At 46.0% G+C, this 19,933-nt stretch overlaps 1 long non-coding RNA gene across 2 annotated transcripts; it reads left to right on the top strand.

The window, feature by feature from the left end:
* Nucleotides 1-4,898: 4,898 nt before the first annotated feature.
* Nucleotides 4,899-17,668, top strand: LOC144365443 (uncharacterized). Of its 2 annotated transcripts, none has more exons than XR_013423880.1 (2): nt 4,899-5,121; nt 16,851-17,668. It is a non-coding gene; the product is annotated as an uncharacterized LOC144365443 (long non-coding RNA). The 2 variants fall into 2 exon arrangements; XR_013423881.1 differs by lacking the exon at nt 4,899-5,121 and adding an exon at nt 5,134-5,858.
* The last annotated feature ends 2,265 nt before the right edge of the window (nt 17,669-19,933 follow it).

The following is a 19,933-nucleotide window of genomic DNA, read 5'->3' as shown; positions in this document are numbered from 1 at the left end:
ACTGACAAAGCCCCAAGGTCTGTTCTCCAGATGTCTGCATCCCCTCCTCTACAACCAGGCATTTATTTGAATTTTGTTTTGTTTGACTGTTGTTGTTGTTGTTTAGAACGAGGACATATGCTTCTTTTAGGGAATCAGAAAGATTGGAAGTTCTCTGGTACTGAATTTAAGTTCTGGCTTAGTAAATGGTTCTGACTATTTACTCGTTGCGTTACTGTAAGCAAATCAACCACCTCTCTGAATCTCCATTCCCTCATCAGATAATCGTTTCTTGAAATGTTTCCTCCATGATTTGTCTCAGCTGCTCTTCAGAATTGCTCTACAACATAGGAACTGTGGAAAAATTCAGTTTTACAAATTGAGAAACAAAGGCTTTGAGAAGTTCAGTTCCTTCTCTGGGCCCTGCAGCCAAGGACAAAGCCTCTTCCAAATTCCAACTATTTCTTTGGGATCAGGGGAGATGATAATCTTTTTGTTGTGAAGATCATAGGATATCACCCATTCATTTATTTAGCAAACAGCTGTTGGGGACCTCAGAGCACCAGCCTCAGTCTCATGGAGTGAGGGGGCCCATAGTGTCTCTGAGCAGCCAGGAGCTGACCAGACATGAGCTGAGGTTAGGCACCATCCTCTGGCCTGTGTGTCATCCTTGCAGAGTGAGCCAGTCCCTAGCTGGTGGCTGGTATATGGCCATGGGCCGTCTCTTCACTCTCTCCAGGCCCCTCTTCCTAAGCCTTTCATAGGTACCCTTTTGGGAAGCATCGCTGACCCCATTTCACAATAAAAGGGAACCTGGACCCCTATGGGCAGGAGAGCTCCGTGTTGGCTATGTGTTAGAATCAACTGGGAAACTTGAATAGCCAAACAAATGCCAGGCTGAGTCCCAGGCATGCACGAGGAACTCCAGGAGTTGGGGGGAAGGTGGTCAGGAAGGAGAGGGTGGTCTTAGTGCCTGGGTATCTGGCAGACAAGGCAGGGATGCTAGGTCCATAAACAGATGTGTCAGTTTGGGAGCCAGACAAACTGCTTCCTCTTTCTTGAATACAGATTGCTATAGGGCAGGAATGTGCATTTGGGGCAACTTGCTTGGCTTCTCCCAGCCTGTTTGCACAGGGGTGCTTGGGTGATTCCTTCTGGTATTTGGGTAACGTAATTAGTCCTTTTGGAGGCTTCAGAAATATAGGTTATCTCCCTTTCTCTTCCCACTTGTACTACCCAAGTTTGGGTCACTTTTCTGTTTATTCCCATCTTCCCAGAGGAAATAAAATTCAGACCAGTTCTCTCTCTCTGATAGTACTGGCCAGGATCCAGATGGACATGAAAATGGGTAGGGAGAAGATTTGAGATGCAGATGGAATCCTGCTATTTATAGCCTATAGGCCTGGCAGGGTCTTGTCCATGCAGGGTCCAGGCCTGAGTATAGAAAGTTCCTTGAAGGGGACCCCATCTGCTGTGGGCTACATGCATATTCCCAGTTGTTGGTGCTGAGGTGGGGGCAGTGGTGGCGCTTCCCCACCTTTGCAAGTAGGTTTGAGAAACGAGGTTTGAGGGCTGCCTGGAGGGCAAGTTGGCCAACAGTACCCAGAACTAGCTTCCACAGGTATTTGTGGGACCAGAGGCCTGGTTACCCCAGGGCAAAGCTAATTGCAGTGCCTGGAACACAGTGGAGATTCAGCCCATACCTGCCTTGAAACAGTGTTCTTTACTTTCTTTCCTTCCTACCCCATCCCCCAGCTCTTTGGGTAGACTCCTCCCTAAGCTAGACACCTAGAGGTAACCTTACTGACTCAGAAAGCTCAGGGTTTTAAAACATACAAAATAGGAGAATTATCTTAGTCAAATACAAAATGCAATTGACTGGTGACTCAAAGAACAGAACTTCATTTTTTCACAGATCTGGTGGCTGGAAAGTCTGAGATCAAGATTTTGACAAGACTCTCCCCTAGGGGTACAGATGCCTGCTCTCTCTCCATGTCCTCTCTCCATGGGGGAGAGAGTGAGAGTGAGAGTACCAACACACATGTGCTAGCTCTGATCTCTTCTTACCAGGGATCTGCTCCCATCATGGTGTTGCCACCCTCATAACCTCATCTAATCCCACCTCCCAAAGACCTCAGCTCCAAAGACCTGAATGCCATCACTTTAGGGGTCGGGTCTTTGTCTTAGTCTATTTGGGGTGGTTATAACAGCGTACTACAGACTGAGTAATTTATAAGGAACAGAGATTTCTTTCTTAGTGCTGGACATTGGGAAATCCAAGACCCAGCCGCTGCAAGTGGCAAGGGCCTTCTTGCTGCATCATACCATGATGTAAGGAGGAGGGGCACACACAAGAGCTCAAATGCACAGACTCAAGCCCTCCTGTGACTATCATTAATTCACCCAGGAAGGCAGAGCCCTGGTGGCCTAATCACCCTCGGAGTCCTCACTACTTTAACACCATTGCTGTGAGGATTATGCTTTTGATACACGATAGACTTCAACATATGAAATTGGGGGGGGAGAGGAAGATACAATTAAGTCCATAGCAAGAATCCAAAGGGATGACTTGACAGATGTTACTGTGTAGAGTTTTAAAAATCACAACAATAAACTGGAAAGAGAAGAGAGAAGAGCGAGACTTCTCCACTGCCTGCCACCACAAATACAAGAATAGTGCCCTGGAGGATGGGGGTGCAGAGGACACTGGGGTTTGACCCTGGATGAGGGTGAGGGACCGAAGACAAGAGACTCGAGTGGAGGGTGTGGAGGAAGGAAGTGAGAAGGACAGTTGCCATGTGTGGCACTGGTGCCAGGCTGCCCTGCAGAGATGAGGTGGATGGCAGCTAAGCTGAATCCTGTGAGCTACTCCCCTGCACCCAGGAGATACTGCTCAGGCCCTGGGCAGTTCAGCCTTTGCTGAAGGCTCCCAGCATGCCTCCTGTAGATCAGATGTTTGCTGTACGCAAGGCTTTCCAAAGCCCCTCTAAATTGCTCCATATAACCACCAAGTTTTAAAGGCTAGAAGAGCCATAAATCTCCCCACACACACACAAAAGAGAGAGAGAGAGAGAGAGAGAGAGAGAGAGAGAGAGAGAGAGAGAGAGAGAGAGGGAGAAGGGAGCTTTGTATACAGACAGGGAGGTAAGGTAAGCAAAAACCCCAGCCTCCCAGCCCTGCTGCTCTGATTGGTGAGCCCGCTCCCTCCCTTATATAATCCACGTGATTATATCAAAGCAGCAGCGCAGTGCATCAGTTGGGTACCCTTGGTCAGACTTTGCCCCTTCCTTACAGTATGGTCTTAGGTAAGTTTCTCAATACCTCTGTGCTTCTGTTTCCTCCCTTGAAAGATGAAGATGAAAACAATAATTCCTATTTCTTAGGGTGAGAGTAAGAATTAGATGAATTAATTCAAGTGAAGTGTTTACACTAGTTCACGGCACTCAAAATCTATTAGTCATTATGATCATTGATGAGAATTCTCAGGGCTAGTGTATGACAGCCAGTCAGGAGAGATGAGAAATGGTCAAAGACAGGGGCTGGGGACAACAGGCCTGGCCTGAGATATGGCAACCTTTATACCTAGCCTCCAGTCTCCATTTCCTCCTTTGTAAAATGTGGATTACATAAATGAACACTTCCAATCTCTTCGTGTAGTCAATGTTAGATATTTATGCCTACTTTTTTCAGATAGGGAAACTGAGGCACTCATGCTACAAACTTCCCTGAAACAGCTTGGAAGTAGAAATGCTAAGATGTGAGTCAAAGTCATCTGCCCCCAGACACATATGTGTCCACACTTCAAATTGTTGAAAATGTAATTTATTTTTACTCATTTTTTTTTCATTATGGGTTGTTAACAGGATAAGATGACATTTGCCAAGCAAAGGGATAAATTTGTCTTAAGACTAATTTTTCAGTGAATTTTTGTCTCTATCCTCTTTTGGTAGATTAACAGCCCTTAAACTAGAGATTATATAAAAAATCCATTTTAGCTGACATCTACCTAGAAATAATAGACTCTTCTGGGTTTTCATGTCTATTAGCAACTGATAGGCTTAAGGGAGAATATCCCCAAATCCACATACCACATCAACATCCCTATAAAAACTGAACAGCATACAAGTGCCAGAGGAATGCTTATTTCAGGTGGCATCCAATACTATAAAAGTATAAGGGAAGTTTTAAAAAGCTTCCTGGGAATTGCTTAGAGATTTGGCCTGTGCTTATAAACATAAATGTGGGAGACTGATGACCTGCTTTGATTCCCATCTCTACCAATTGCTCCTTTTATCTCCTCAACTTATTATTATTATGGGGCATCCATATGTAGCTAAAGGTCTCTGTTCATGGGACCTTCTACAACATCAGTGATTCTCAAACTGCACAGTACCATTGGCCTATTTAAAAAGCACCTGGGTGATTGCTAACATGGTTTTCACCCCAGTTTTATGGAATCTCATCCACTGGGAACAGAGCCAGGGAATCTGCATTTATGACAAGTTCTCCAGATGGCCTCAGGACAGCCACTCCTGCCTGTACCCCACACTTCAAGCAGGTGCAGGGACCTGGAGCAGCCCAAGGACCTTCTTGTACCTCGCTGCTCCTGGTCTGTGGTGGGGCTTTGCCTCAAGCCCCTCACAGGTGTCTCAAAAGCATGCTTCCCTCAGCGTGGCATCTTTAGGGACTACGGTTTCCGCTTTACTTTCTAATTTGCTCAGGGCTGAGGGCTGGGGTGACCTTGATTATAGATTCACACCGTCTGAGACGGCCTGACTCCCTATCTCCCTAAAGAGTTTTGTAGAATAGAAGACACCTTTCCCTGGCTCTGTCCCTTCTAGCTCATCAGGCTAGCTTCAGGAAAGGAACGTATCCTTAAGGGTGGGGCCCTCTGGCCACTCGCCCAGTCGTGACTCAGCTTTGGCAGGCTGGCGCACAGGTCAGGGGCCCCGGGCTGTGCGGGACCGAAACAAAGCCGCTCTCGAACGCGCCCTCCCCGGGCCGCGCCGCACCTGCAGCGCCGCCTCGGCTCCCTCCCCTCCCGGGGGCGGCACTGGCTGTTGCCAGGCAGGCCCGGCCCGCGGCGGCTGCAGTTGGCTCCCGGCCTCCCGCCGCCCGTCGCCTCCGCGCCGCCTCCGCCCGGTGAGTCACCCCGCCCAGCAGCCGCCGCCGCCCTGCCGCTCTCACGCCTCTGCGCCTGCGCGCGCTGCACGCAGCGCCCTCTTGGCTCAGCACCCGGCCCTGGGCGCAGCAGGCACCCGGAGGTCGCCGGGATCCGCCTCCCTGGGTCCCAACCCGCGTGTTCTTTCTCCGCTGCCGGGGTCTCTCCAACTGCGCACCGGAGGGAAGAACATCCTGTCGCCGTCCTGTCACCGTGTCTCCCCAGCCTCCTGATGCGGGTCACATATCTCTGCGCTGACTGGGCTTCTGGTGCTACCACCCAGCACTGCCTTCAGTCTTCCCCTTTGTCCTGCGGGTGGGTCTCAGGGCTGCCCGTGAGGTTCACCCGGGGAGATGTAAAAATCCGATGCCAGGCTGCACCCACACCCCGCACTCAAAAGCACTGGTAGGGGACCCGGGCAGTTTGTGAAATTCCCCAGGTAATTTCCACTGTTCAGTCAGGGTGGTGACACCACCAGCCCTGGGCTTCTCAAATATTAGTAGGCTTTGCAATCCCCTGGGACATAGATAAAAAGCAGATTCCCCTTAGTTCAGCAGGGCCAAGGAGGGGCCTGTCAGTCTGCATTTCTGACAGGTTCTTCATGATTCCAAGGTTGCTGGCCTGAGAGTTACATTTGGAGCTGCAAGACACCCTCAGTGTCCCTTTGGCTTTCCTCTGGCAATGGAGAAGACTTGGGTTTGGGATCAGATGGACATGGGTTTGTATCCTACCTCTGCCACTTCCTATTTGGTGAAATTGGACTCTAGTCTGTGTGTGTGAATGGAGAGGGGAGAACAGTACTTAGCAGGGTGAGTGAGTGGTGAGGGTGATAATGAGCCTGGTGGCAGTGAGTGAAAGTCAACTGTATTGGGATGGTTTAATTCCCCTGTGGCCCCTTGGTGGAGTAGGCCAGGGAATGGCAGAAGCCAAGGAAGAAACCTTCCAGGTCTCCTCTCTGCTGTCTCTTACCAGATGGGGCTGAAGTCATATACAGCACTGTCTCTCTAGGGAGCCAGACAGGCATTGGATTTGGCGTGTTTGCCAGAGCTGAAGGGATAGAGGAGCAAGGAAGATCTGTGTCAGAGCCTGGAGCTGTCTAGAGGGATCCTGAGTTCCTGGGAGAGCAAGTCTCCTGAAGCAGTCTAGGGGCTTCAGGAAGGGTGCCCTGAGCCATGGTGAGAACCACCAGAGGCCAAAAAGTAGGGTCAGAATCCCAGGAGACAGAGATACAAGGAAGGGAGATGGAGCCTGTCTCATTTCTCCTGGGGGGAAAAAAAAGGTGTAGGCAGTGTTCACTGGGCTTTCCTGAGGCTACCTGGGGCTGCATCTTACCCCCCTCCCCTCTGCTAGTTGTGTGACCTTGTCAAGGTGACTTAAACCCTCAAGGCTCCTTTCCTTCAAGTGTAAAATGGAGTCATTGTCATTGCTGACTCACAGAATTGTGTGCGGGACTGAAAGATAATTTGGTAAAACCTCAGATCAGTTGCTGTTGCACTGTGGGCACCCCGTGGGTGTTTGCTATTATTATTTCTTCCCATTGGACGAGTGAGCAGCCTGTGAGCAGCCTGAGGCTCCAAGAGTTTAAGGGACTCTGCAGGCTTGTGCTGTCCTTTCTCTGGATTCCCTTCAGCTCTGAACACCCTTTGTGACACTCTTTTTAGACTTGGTTAAGGGCTGTGATCAGCCGTCCTGATGGTGGACTCCAATTTTGATCTGGCTCTCCTGAGACTCCAGCTAGAATACATCTCATTTTGTGGCTCAGAGAAAGGACTGGAAGCCAGAGGCTCTGATTTAAAGCTTACCACCTCCCTCAGGACAGTTGGTAAGGCCACATTCTGTGAGACTCAGAATCTGCTTAATACACATGAATATGATTCCTTTTAAATCATAGCACTTCAATGTAGCTCTGGTGGACAGCTCAGTAGACAAAATGTTTTTAAAACATGCTTTCTTCCACACAGAGCCATGGTCATCAAGCCAGGGACCTGGATCTGAGATGTAGGGCACTAATCTTAAGGCCCAGGCACCTTCCCTACCACCTGGGTTCCCACCGAATGCTCAGGACACTGCAGGGTTGTAGTCATAGCTTGCTTCTCATGTCCTTCCCCACACCCTGCCTCCACAATCAGCTCTGTCCTTCTCCACCTCAAATTTCCATCACCAGGCAAAATGCCTGACACCTAATCTAACCAGTGCTCCCGAAGCACTCATTATCAATTCAAAAAGAATAACCCAGAGCTTCAGAACCTCCACACAGGCTCACTTCTCTGGACCTCAGTCTTCTCATAGATAAAATGGGGTTTGGACTAGATTCGATCTCTTAGGCTGCCTCTGACTCTAGCAATCCCTAAGTTTGAAATATTCTTCATTTTATCATAATCCACTTTAGTTTTTCATCCCAGGAACACATTCTCGTATTTGACCTTGAATTTTGTTTGCTTCTTACTCAAACAATGTGTGAATGAGCTTTATTAAATAGCTGCAGTCAGGCGTGGTGGCACATGCCTGTAATCTCAGCAGCTCAGGAGGCTGGGACAGGAGAATTGTGAGTTCAAAGCCAGCCTCAGCAAAAGCAAGGTGCTAAGCAACTCAGTGAGACCCTGTCTCAAAATACAATACAAAATAGGGCTGGGGATGCGGCTCAGTGGGCAAGTGCCCCTCAATTGTTCAATCCCTGGTACCAAAAAAGAGACTGCAAACACCCAGCTTATAATTTCTTTATTTTCTTACTAACTTTTTCTGCACCAGGCCATTAGTCTGGTTTTTGTTAGAAGCACATGGAACTGATAATTTTCAGTGGATGGGGTTCATTCTCCCTACATCCCTTACCTTGGCAGCCTCTGCAACATCCTTGGGCACACTGCCTCTGTGTCCCTGGTGGAGTGGACAACCCCCACCCCCCTTCCCTTTGCACAGGACTCTGTCTTGGCAGAGAAAATGTGCAGACTGCTTGGGTCAAGGAAAGGTGTCCCTCATCCCCACTGAACCTGACTGATCACATCGGCCCATGAGCCCACAGGAATAGATGAGTGATGCCAGCTCCCAGCCCCCTCAAATATCTTCCACATTTATTTGTTGGCTGAAAGAATCAGAACAATATCATTTCTAAGGGAATCTTTTTCCTTCCAGGGAAGCAGCCACAGTGGGATTTTCTGTAATACTAGCCAAATGCTTGGATATCTGCCACTAACAAGTCATTATATGATAGATTGTCTGCAAGGGTGGTCCCAACTCAATCTCCAAAAGTGAATCTGTTCCCTCTTCTTGAATCTAGGCTGGTCCTATGACCAGCTCCACCTGATAGAATGAGACAAAGGGGTGCTATTCCAGTCTGGGCCTAGGCAGAGCCAGCAGCCTACCCCAAGGACTCAAGTGTGTGAGAGAGGCCCTGCTCCAGCCAGGCTGGCTGACCCACATGGATTTATCCTTACAGAGCACTGCTAAGCTCTGCTAAAGTTCTGGCCCACAGAATTGGGAGCAATAAAAACAGTTTGTGAGTTAAGCCACCACATTTTGGGTAATTTGCTTCATATCCATAAGTAACAAAAGCACCAGAGTCTCTGGACTCTAGTCTCTTCACCTACAAATGCTGGTTCTATCTTCCATCTTTGATATTGGGCCTCCATAACTCATGTCCATCTCTCTTTCCACAAATGTGTCTCTCAACATCTGGCTGCCAAACAAGCAGTTGAAATTACAGAAAGTGCCCCCAAACCCCAGAGGTTACTATCATTCATTCACCTGGAATTTGTCAAGGAAAACAGAAGAATGTATTATCTTGAAGCACTGGCTTGGGATTCGGTAGCACTGACTTTGAGTTTGATTTTGGACTAGTTTCTTTCTTCAGGTCTCCATCTCTTCATCTGTAAAATGGGATAATAATAATACCTACTTCAGTGTGAATGTGAGGGTTATATGAGGTGGTGGTGTGGGGATGTTGCTTAGCACAGTGCCTGCATGTGGAAGGAAATAAAGTGTAGCTTTCTCTTTAAGGGCTCCTATGCATTTTTTTTTTTTTTTTTTTGCTTTTACATCTGTCTACAGAGGGAGTAAAAATTACCAAAACATGATAACCTAGCCCTGCCCCATCCAGTAAGAAAACAAAACACACATCTCCAGGGTCCTCACTGCATTGTGAATATCATCTCTGTAGATTTGGAAAAAAAATGTAAATGATTTTTTTGGTATAAACAAAAAAAATGTGAAAAGCATAGGGAGGGACAGAAGGAAGGAGCTGGGTAATGATTTGCTTTGGTTTCTAAAAAGATATCTATCGTTCCTTACATTTATGATCCGAGGATGGTCAAATTAAAGGGGTTAAGTTAATTTAAAAATAAAAGTGGCTTTGTAGGAATCAAGCAGAAGAAAGCAGCATGTTGGTTAGCACTTTTTTCTCTTTTTTTAAAAAAAGAAAAACAACAGTGGAACAAGAGAAATCAAAACCTAACCTTCTACCATCTGCCGCAGATGATTTTCTAGCTCTCTATAAGGATCTCATTAGCATCTTCCAAGAGGCTGATTGTAGCCACCAGCACAACCGTGGTGCAGAAAAGGGGCACCCACACTCGACTGCCATGGGCACCTGCAGAGGGGCCTGCTGGGCTCCTGCCAGGCTCTCCCAATTCCCTCCTTCAAATGCAGTCCAACTAAACTCCATTGCAGCAAGGAGAGAGTGGCCCCTGTTAAAGGACCTGCACCAGCCAGGAAGGACTCTGAGGAGGGGAGATTGGCCTAGCCCGTCACCAAGCGCCTGAGAACACTTCAGGCCCACCTCAGCTGCTGGTTCTGGGTCTCCTGGGTCTGTCCTTTCTGGCCTAATCAAGAGCTGCATATTCTGGGCCTGCCAGATGTAAGGTGCAGGGAGAATATGCCCTTCCCTCTCCAGACTCCTCAAGGCACCCTCCCACCTCACCTGGCTTCCCAATAGAAAGCAAGGTCACACAGGATGGTTCTGAACAGGCTCTCACCTGCTTAGTGGCTGTGCAAGGAACATGGAGCTACTAGATGAAAATGTCCCAGGAGGAAAGGAGGTGGCAGCCAGGAAGGAATTCCCAAGGAAGCTTTAAGGAGCCATGGCTTTTCTCTCCCTCCCCTCGCTCTCTCTCTGTCTCTCTCAGTTCTTTTCTGAAGAAGCATGCGAGGCTGGAATCTGAGTGTGTGTACACACATGTGTACACATAGCAGCTTTCCTTATCTGTGCTTTCGTCTCTCAAGGTTTCAGATACCTGCAGTCAACCACAGCACAAAAAGTTTAAATGGAAAATTCAATATTTTGAGAGAGAGAGAGAGAGAGAGAGAGAGATCATATTAACACAATTTTATTATAGTGTATTGTTACAAGTGTCTTATTTGATTGCTAGTTATTATTGTTAATCTCTTACTGTGTCTCATTTTATTAATTAAGCTTTATCATTGGTATGTATGGATAGGGGAAAACAGTATTTATAGGGTTCAGTGCTATGTGCAGTTTCAGGCGTCCATGGAGACATTGAAACATATACCTGAAATCAAAGGGGACCACTATGTACTCAGATACACACACAAACACACACATCTGTATACATATACACGTCCACATGAATGAAGTAGAGGCTACCCAGTGACAGTCTCTGTGGGAAGACTGGAGTCCCTGAGATTCTAGATGACTGCAGAATCTTAGGCATTTATGACTTAACTGGAGCCTATTACAGAGGCCACAATTAAATCTCAAGTCCAAATGATACCTTTGATCTGGTCCAGTATGAAGTTAATTTAGTCTCCTTTAGGTTGGTCTCTCTCTCTAAGAAATATTCTAGCTCCTCAAGCTAAGTAGAAGCCATTTTGGTGTTCCCTTGTCCTCAAATACTCTGTCCATATGAGTTGGGGCTTCTTTTTTTTTTTGATAAAGAGTCGGGGCAAGGACTTTAGAAGCCACAAGAGCAGATGCGTGTGAAATAAACTAAAAATAGACCACAAAGTCTCTGTTGTTGGTTTGTTTAAATGCCATAGACCTTGGACTGGAACTTTAAACCTTCCAGGTTCATTATTCCTGAAACTCAATGACAGCCATGAATTACTTTCAGGACAGTTTCAGCTCAGGCTGTGGAGATGAGCACTTAACATTCTTACACATTCTAATGTGAATCAGCTAGTCTATGGCTATGAAGGCTCCCAATACAATGTAGCTGAAGCAAAGGCCAAGAACATATTGACCCATCATGGAATAGAGACCATAGGCATGGCCCAGACAGCAAGAGCCAGGGGCTCAGATGAAGCCACTGAATTCTCCGTCTCCTGGTTTTGCTCTCTCATGGCTGATGGGCAAAGGAAGCTAAGGATAGAGATAGTCCCTCATGTGTCTTTGCAGTTCACATGCAAAAAGGGGGAAAAGGTGGTTCTCCCAATACTTATAAAATCAAGGGGGGGGAAACTTGGTTGGTGCATCTTGGGTCCTCATCCATCCTTTGGGCAAGCAGGGGCTGGGTTCTGAAGCACACAGAGTGGGTCAGGGCAGTAATGTAAGGAAGGCAAAGGATGCTGTTACCAAAAGTAGGGGCCAAGGAGAACTGTGCTCCTCGAAGTCAGGGGTTTGCCCAGGCACATCAAATACATTCACTATTCACTAGATCTTTTCCCTTGCCTCCAGATTCAGCTTTTATGGCATACATGCTACCCGGAGGAATCCTGAGTCACGACTAAACAGCAAATGTCACCCAGAGCAGAGCAGATCCATTAGCAGGGCTCCTGGGTATAATTCCAGGGGAAGGGCCATTGCTTGCTTGGTTCTGTCCCTGGCTTGAGCCACAATGTCTTCTGCCTACAGCCCTGCTCTGGCCCAGACAGTGCCATAGTCCACCTTTGAGGGGATGGATCAAAAGCTTATCCACACTCAGTGTTGCCCTAACAGCAAGTATAAAGGGCTCCCATCTGGGCCAGACCTACCTCCTCTGACCCGACCTATGTCCTCATCACTCATCTAACAGTGCCATTCAGAGCTAGCTGACCCGGCTGTGCCAATGTGGAACTTCTTATCTCTTCTTACCTCTGAGGCCTGCATGCTCTTACCCTTTGGCTCACATAACATTAGCTAATACCATCTTGAGCCAAGCACTTGTCCTAAGCACTTCAATTATATTTTATACTCACACTGTCCTATGTGGTATGTGTCATTATTGTTATCCTCACACCAGACAAGGAAGCTGAGACACTAAGGGGGTAAGCAATTTGTTTGAAATTACATGGCTTCTCAGTGGTAGAGCTGACAAACCTCAGGCATTATAGTGAAGTGGATAAGTAAGGTGAACCCTGGAACAAGACCAGCTTCATCATGCAGTGGGAACTTGGAAAACTTGCTTAGCTTCTCTGAGCCTCAGACTCCTCATCTAGAGGATGGAACTTCAAATTCTCATATTCCAAGACTGCTCTATCCCTTCCTTGGCCTACTTTTTCCTTTTAGATAATTCCAGCCAGTGATTCTCAAAGTTAGGTCTTCAAGTGGGCTCTCTCAAACTCTGGGCTCTCTGAGGCACTTGAAAATTCATTTGCACCACAAAGTTAGCAAAATGGACCTATTGATTTTCCTCCCCGACCCCAGTCATTCCAACCTCAGTGCATGGTACCACCCTCTCGACTACCCAGCTGCTAGGTTAAGCACCCAGAATTTGAATTGGATTCCTCCTATTGTTCATCACGATCAATCTTTCTTCAGTGTTCTGTTGGTTCAAACTGCAAAATATATCCTGAATGCAGAGCATCTTCACTGTTTCCATGGCCACAGCTGTCATCCCAGTTCCAGGTCTCTAGCCTGCATTACTACATGCCTTCTCACAGTCTCCCTACCTCCACCCTTGCTTCATCCCAGTCAATTTGATCATTTTTATCTCTCTGCTTAAAACCCTTCCGTGGTCTCACATTGCTCCAGGGATACTCCAAATTCCTTTTCACAGTTTAAATGGTCTGACCTTACATGGCCTCTGCTTACTCCTCCACATCCTCCCACCTGCTCTTTCCTGCTTGTTCTGTGACAGCACAATGTCCATCTTGTTCACTGCTAGGGCCCCAGAGCCTAGAGCAGTGCCTGACACATAGCAGAAGTAGGAGCTCAATGTATGCTTATTTGTTGAGTGAGTGAATGGATGACTGTGTGCCAGCCTCGGGGACCTTCTTTCTCTCTCCAAACCCACGATGCTCTCTGCTGTCCTAGTTATACCTGCTGTTCCCTTTGCTGTTGGCACTCTTCCCCAAGCACTGTGCACTGCCGATCCTCATCTATTTTTCAGTCTGTGTCCAATAATCAGTTCCTCAAGCAGAACTTTTCTGGGTGCAGTAGCAGAAAGAGCATATGGCCATTGTGCTCCATTATGTGACTGTTTTTTTTTGTTTTTTTTTGGTACCAGGATTGAACCCAGGGGTGCTCAACCCCTGAGCCACATTGGCAGCCCTTTTCAATTTTTTAATTTTGAGATAGGGTCTTGCTAAGTTGCTTAGGGCTTCCCCTGATGACTTTCTGAGGCTGGCTTTGAACTTGCGATCCTCCTGCCTCAGTCTCCCAAACCACTGGGATTATAGGCGTTCACCACCATGCCCAGCAAAGTAACTGTGGTTCAGAGCATGGGTCAGCACCTAAAATTACCTTCTTTGTTCATTTGACTTGTCTTACTCATCACCTTCATAAGGATGGGTCAAGGGCAGGGACCTCATCTTATTCAATGCTACGTCCCACACCTAGAACAGTGGTTGGCACAGACTTGGTGCTCAACAGACCACTATGAGCTGACTGATCAACACTTAAGATTGCTAAGAGAATGAAACATAGATTAAAGCATATGTTAAAACCACCACTTTGGAAATTTGGCAGTTTCTAATAAATCTAAGCATATGGTGACAAGGAACAGCAATTTTCCTCCTGAATATACACACAAGAGAAATGACTGCTTATATCCAAAAGACTCCTTGTCCAAGAATGCATGCATCCTCATTCACAACTGCACGAACCTGGAACTAACCCAAATATCCATCACTGAGGGAAGAGATAAACAAATTATAGTCTGTTCATACAATGAAATACTGCTCTGCAAAAAAGTTCTTTTTGTTTTTTTTGGTACCAGGGATTGAACCCAGGGATGTTTAACCATTGAGCCACATCCCCAGTCATTTTTATTTTTTTATTTAACTAAATAACCTCACTGAGTTGCTTGCACCTTGCCATTGCTGAGGCTGGCTTGGAAGTCACAATCCTCCTGCCTCAGCCTCCTTAGCCGCTGGGATTACAGGCATGCACCAGCACGCCTGGCAGAAAAGTTCCGATCAATACAACACGGGGTTAGCTTACAGACAATATGTTGATCCAAAGAAGCCACACGAGAAAAGGACACACTGTGTGGGTCTATTTATATTAAACTCCAGAACAGGGCAAATCCATCTGCTGACCCCTTTCCAGTGCTACTCAGAGTCAAGAGTGACGCACGCAGCTTTTTTTTTTTTTTTTTTTTTTACACGGAAGTGAGAAAAACTGTAAGAAGGGGAGAAGATTTGCATTAAGGAATGGTGGGGGGGGGCGGGGGGTCAGTGCGGATGCTGTGGGTGGAGAGAATGCCTGTGTCCTGGGTAATTTTGGAAAACTATGTGCAAGGCTGCCCCAGCCAGCAAAGGTTTGTGGAACAGCTGGAAAAACGGAAGTTTCAAAGAACACAGAGGAGAGTGCAGCAGCTTCATGCAAGAATCAGACCTCAAAATATAATGTACGTGCGTCTGTGACCCATCAGCCAGAGAGGGGAGGTGGTGGTGCCAGGGAGGGAAAGGGGGAACAGGGAGAGGGGTAACAAATCTGCTCTTGTGCTGTGGACCCTTATCCTCAGGGTGGTATGGGCCAGATGAGTTCCTCTATCTAGCAGGAGGCAAAGCCCCTCTGGGATCTCTTTTTACTTCATCTGAAACAAAACAGGAAGAGGCCTGGAAGGTATAGACTAAATAACCCAAAGATCAAGATTCCTTAACAACCAAAGACCCCAGAGGCAGCACACCAAATGGCATGGCCCTTCCTACATCTCTCCCCAGCAGCAGCCCTGGAGTATGTCCCTGTCACTCATCTGTCTATTGCTGCAATGGCTTTAGTTAATCAGGAAACAGAGATCAAATGAATGGCTCCCTGCATAATCAAAATTCTGTGAAACTGGAAGTCAGCCAAATCTAGAAACTTTGCAAGGATAGGACCATAGAAGTAGACCACAGAGAAGATGTTCCCTCAGGCTGCAGACCTGTGCCCAAGGGACTATTTAAGGGTGCTGTTGACTGGGTTGATTCTGCACGGTATTTACAGTGGCCTGTCTCATTAAATGAACTTGCTTTAAACTAATGAAAACATTTCCCATTATCTGGAAAGTTGGGAATGTGTTTTATTATTTTCAACTATGTCTAGTTTTTAAAAGAGAATTTGGTAAGTGCTTTTGAGCACAAGTGGGTAAGTACCATTGAGGATTCCATGTGGTGATTCTAATCTTGCTTTGGTTAAAATACATGCATTCTCTCAAGCACTACTCCAACCTGATAACCAAGGATTCTTATGTGCAGCAGAGAAAGTTTAAGAAAAAGGAAACTTGGATGTCAGTTTGCATAGAAATGCAGAGCTTGCTCACTCATACCTAAAGTTGAGAGTGTCGTTGATTATCCTGGAGTGAAATTGGGAGAAATCAAGAGGGTACCTTAGGAGATCAGTTATCTGTGAGTGTGACAAGGACTCCATGAATAAACTTCAGAAGATAAAAAGCCTGCAATTCCATCTTGGGGAAGGGATCACTGAGCCACTTGCAGTGGTTAAAGGACTAGAAGAAAAGACACTATGGAGCCCAAATCTTAGTAGTTATAGAAAAATGGCTGAAGCAAATTATGTTGACAAGAAGTTACATCAACCAAGATGAAGTTTAACTAGCCTCACGTTGCTTAGGTAGTATGAATGCATTTTTTCCCATTCAGCCTTCTTAGAATTGCCAGTCTCCATTTGAAGTGCTTCTGGTCAGTTATCAGTCAAAGCTCTTGGCCACAGGGGTGGGTTTGTTTGAGCTTCCAGCAACAGTGATAGGAATAAAAAGGATATATACAGACTGGACAGGGTAGAGCTATTGGTAAACAGATGGTAGGAGAAAGCAGCTCTTTTTTTTTTTTTCTGTTGAGATTCTTGTAGTAGGAAGGTAGACATCTGAGGCTGTGGAAGGAGGAACTTTCTATAGGAAGGAAGCAGGGAGAAGCAGAGTAGCAGAGTGAGAGAACATGAAGGGAGACCTTACTTTTGTGAATATTGGAATCTCCTGGGGAGCCTGAGAAAATACTGGTACCTGGGTGCCAGCCCAGAAGTTTTAACAGGTCTTTCCTGCTGCACATCCTGGGTTTTGCTCGGGATGATTCTTACGTGCAGCAGAGGATCTGGACCCTTTGTCTACAACACCAGATCATGGCCAATCCTCAAGGCCTTGATTCCAACAGCAGTTCCTGGTTCTGTAACCCATCTCGTTGTCTCCAGCTGCCGACAACATCCCTTTTCTGTTGTTCGTATAGTTTGTGTTGGATTTCTATTTGTGTCCAAAAGATACCTAACTAACACACAAAGATCCTTCATCACCAGCACCAACATCCATTACACAGCCCTGATTGAAGGGCTGTACTTCTGTGGGCTCATTTAATGTAATCCTCACGACATTCTTGGAGTTTGAAAGCCATTTTTGTCCCTGTTTTACAGATGAAGAAATGAGACATCAACCAATGAAGTGACTTGCCAAAATGAACACAGCCAATAAAATCAAAGCTGGAATGATCCCCAGAGATGGTCCTTACCCACCTCAGCTTACCATCTCCCAAGAAGGACCAAAAAGGAGGCAGTGTCTCTGTAGGAGTCCAGAAAGGGGATCTCTGAACAGCCTTTGCAGGAAGGAGTTGGGGGCTGCAATATGGGAAAGGCACTGCACCATTCCTTTGCACAATTATTTAACACATGGAAAGTCCAGGATTGGCTGATCCAAGGACTCATCTGAAGCCATCAGGTACCAGCTTCCTCACCTTTCTTCTCCACATAGTGGCCTCATCTGTAACTGGCTCCCCCAAGCAGACATGACAGAGGCAGTCCCCAGATGTCATATCTTCATAGAACAGCATAGAGGAAGGGACTGTCTATTCACCTGTGTCTCTTTATCAGTTAGAACAGCTGGTGCCGAAGGTCTGCCATAAAATTTCCCTCACACTGCATCACAGGAAAGGGGAATGGGAGTTTTACAGATGAGGAAATGAGACACCAAACAATGGAGAGGGGATCTCTTGGTTCCATGGGGCACCGTGGAAATGCGGAAGGGGGCATTTTTGGTTGTCACAGTAACACAGGGAGGGTGATAATCATGCAGTGGGCAGAGGCTGGAACAAGACAACTTGCAATGCACAGATAGTCCCACTTTGTCACCTGCATGATATTTGAATGTCCTTTTGACCATTTTCACAGATGAAAAAAAAAAAACTGTTCAAAATTATCTAAGTAAAACCGAACTCTCGTTCATGTCTAAACCCAAAGCATCTTTACAGTGTACTGTATTTTCCAGGAAAGCTCCTGTTGTGTACCTCAAGAAAAGATCATGTTCTGTTTGGTTTAGAATTTTTCTAAGAGTTGTTCACCAGTTTGGAAAAAATCACATTAGCAATGTCAACACCACTCAAAGAATTCAAGTCTCCAAAGCAGCAAGTTGTTTGGGCCTGCATTAGCACCTGCCAAGGTCACAGTGATTCTGGGTATGGATCTAGCACCTGTGACTACTAGCACCTCTTCCTACTCTGTGGTCCTTTCTCACTTCTTCCTTCCCAAACAAATGCTGGTTTTGTTTAAGGCCAGCCTGAGCAACATGAGACCCTATCTCATTTAACAAAAAAGAAAGAAAGAAATTATGTGTGCAAGTGAATTATATTACCTATACATCTCATTTGTAGTAGTAAAAGGAAAGTTTTATATATATATAAATTTCTTCTAAGGTAGCCCTGCTCAATATTGCACTTAATATATTCTATTTTATTTTAAATTATTTTCTTTTTATTCTACTCCATAATACAGTTATTGAATTGCCAAAGCCAATGTCTCGGCTTGGCACCAGAATCACGAGGCACTCACAGCTTTGTAGGTTCAAACAGCAATTCTTTATTCCCGCTCTCACACCACCTCCACACAGGTCCAGGGGCAAAACGCGTTCTGCCGTCTCCCGCACCAACCACCTACTCCACGAGGCTCTCTCCAAATCCCATTTTAATCTCTCGAGAACTCAACGGGAACAAGCAGCAGGAACACCCTAATCCCAGCAATAATCTTCAACCGCCAACTTCCCTAAAACCCATTATCTTAAACTGGCAACGCCTTAAACTCAAGGAGCCGGTTACTTCCTCAAACCTGATCAGCTCTAAACCCGGATCTGCCTAGGTCCTTGAGCAAGGTCACCTCATTAAAGCATGCATGCAATGTTCCATCAAATGTCCTCTAAGCAGCATGGGGTACGCTTGGCAAGGAAATTTCGATGCGTCATTCCTACTTGGTAATGGCCCTCAGCATCTCCCCCCTTCTGATTAATTAAACAACAAGCAATGCGGCTTAGGACCGTGCCTGGTAGGTTGTCCAATTCAACATATGGTTCTTACCCGTCATCGGATGAACTGACCTCTAGGCGTCAGTCCCCTGTCTTAGGTTGAATCCACTGCAATCAGATCAACCCGTCGCTGACTACCGGTCCAACATTCAGCCATGCTTGTGGATAGGCCTAAGCACCAGTGGGGGGGTGAGGTTCTTGCCTCACCTCTGTTGGCCCCCAAATTTAACCTTGGTGCCAGTGGGGGGGTGAGGTTCTTGCCTCACCTCTGTTGGCCCCCAAATTTTAGACCATCACTAGTAGAAGGGAGGAAGATACAGAAATGCCACGACACCAAGCCAATTGACGGCTCCTTTGGAAAAATTGCGTCACTGGTGACACCATCAGCAAAGATGTCAGCATTACCACAATTAACATGGGGTGCGCTGGCAAGGAAATTGCATCACTGGTGACACCATCAGCAAAAATATGCCAGCAGTACCACAATTCACTGCACCAGACGATAGTTCACAATGCATGCAACTGATATATAGTCCAGGCAAGTTCTGCAGGCAGTTCAAATCGGAGGAGTCTATCAATATGTCCATTTCCTCACAAAGTAAATCAAGTCCTTGATTGAGCATTACTTGTTGAGTTATATTCATTGATGCATCAGTTTATACAGTTTACTGTGGTAGCTATCATAGAAGCTGTAGTTTGGTTTTCTTAGTCTTCACCGGCACTGGGATGGAGATGGGAATTCTGGTAATGATGTTAAAGAGACATTATCCTGAACAGGATTATTAAATATAATGAAAAGGAAAAGTGAAAGTAAACAAACAGATCTGTTAATCACCTTTAAAAACAATAGTAAGCAAACAGATCTATTAACCACCTTTGAAAACAATCATTAACAGCTGTTTACCTAATTAGATTAAACCACTTAAATCACGTGAATAAAAAAAAATTCGGATCCATTTTTTCATGAGCGCTCCTCATATAAAAATATGGACATACACACATACTGACATGCAACACAAAACAGTGCAGACATAACATACAACACATAAGACAATAATAACGGCCTTGTAGCTTTACCTAGGTAAAATCTCCATTGCAATGTTTAAAAACTCCACAGTCAAAAAATTAAACAGTCAAAAAACAAAACTGATCAGAAAAACATTAACCTAGGTTTGTATGAGCTCAAAAAATAAAATAGAACTTTACGATG

This window comes from Ictidomys tridecemlineatus, chromosome 7 (assembly GCF_052094955.1).
Source record: "Ictidomys tridecemlineatus isolate mIctTri1 chromosome 7, mIctTri1.hap1, whole genome shotgun sequence".
Taxonomy (NCBI): domain Eukaryota; kingdom Metazoa; phylum Chordata; class Mammalia; order Rodentia; family Sciuridae; genus Ictidomys; species Ictidomys tridecemlineatus.
Note: the sequence above shows the minus strand (reverse complement) of the source record. Positions and strands in the feature narration are given on the sequence as shown.